The 1,075-nt window shown below is 46.3% G+C and overlaps 2 non-coding genes across 2 annotated transcripts; both read left to right on the forward strand.

Annotated features, from left to right (window-relative positions):
• The first annotated feature begins 162 nt into the window (after positions 1–162).
• On the forward strand, positions 163–275 carry LOC118117117. Its single transcript, XR_004697747.2, has one exon. It is a non-coding gene; the product is annotated as a U5 spliceosomal RNA (small nuclear RNA).
• A 180-nt stretch (positions 276–455) lies between these two features.
• Positions 456–646, forward strand: LOC124854228. Its single transcript, XR_007034473.1, has one exon. It is a non-coding gene; the product is annotated as a U2 spliceosomal RNA (small nuclear RNA).
• The last annotated feature ends 429 nt before the right edge of the window (positions 647–1,075 follow it).

Raw genomic sequence — 1,075 nt, forward strand, 5'->3', positions numbered from 1 at the left:
GCAGGAGGTAATAAGAGCGTGTATAATTTTGGTTGGCAGATGGGGCGGGTTAGAATGTTGCATACTGGGATCTGACATGCACATGGAAAGCAAAGAGGCCTACCGTGAAGGTGGTGACTGTGACCGAGGGCTCCTCTGCTGCTCTCCAACAGAGGGCCATGCTGACTCTGGTTTCTCTTCATAACACTCAAGTCTTTCGCCTTTTACTAAAGACTTCCGTGGAGAGGAACAAACATGAGTTGAATATATTTTTGGCAGGCTTTGCTGTATGGCTAGGCCTTATGAAATTGTGAAAAGTCAAAGAGCTGTCTAGGTCAGAAATCAAAGCGCCACAAAGGAGAGCTTGGGCGGAGGTGATAAGCAGCAGCCATTGTTATGCACACCTGCGAGGCGGGTACCACAACAAGTGAGATTTGTGCCAAAAGCTTGGCGTGGACATCCAACACTTGGGGCTTATCGCTTCTCGGCCTTTTGCTAAGATCAAGTGTAGTATCTGTTCTTATCAGTTTAATATCTGATATGTCCTCTATATGAGGACTACATATTAAACAGATTTTTGGCATGAGGGCAGTAATTTGGAGCTTGCTCCTTTCTCTCCAACGCATCGACCTAGCATTGCAGTGCCGCTGGGAACGGTGCACTCTGTTCTTACCTTGTAGAAAACCAAACACTCAAACAATTGTCGCGTATCAAAAGTGAATTCTACACTGGCTCAATGAAAGTGAGTAACGACCTGGCACACACAAGTGTGTGAAACCGCTCTGATGGCTCACTGCTTGTATTTGACCATGCACGAGTCACAATGAGCTTGAACTGGATTCCAAATTGAGTTAGAAGCGTTTGTCAAGAATGGAAACTTGCTTTCACTCAAGACCTTCTGGGAGACTTGGTGAGAAACCAGAGTCAGCATTTGGAGCGGATGTAAGTGGTTCAGGGATGTATTGCTTAGGCAGGCTTAAAGCCAATCACAGTAGTCAGGGCAGGAGGTAATAAAGGCGTGTATAATTTTGGTTGGCAGATGAGGGCGGGTTGGGAATGTTGCATACTGGGATCTGACATGCGGAAAGCAAAGGGT

This window comes from Hippoglossus stenolepis, chromosome 10, assembly GCF_022539355.2.
Source record: "Hippoglossus stenolepis isolate QCI-W04-F060 chromosome 10, HSTE1.2, whole genome shotgun sequence".
Classification (NCBI taxonomy): Eukaryota; Metazoa; Chordata; class Actinopteri; order Pleuronectiformes; family Pleuronectidae; genus Hippoglossus; species Hippoglossus stenolepis.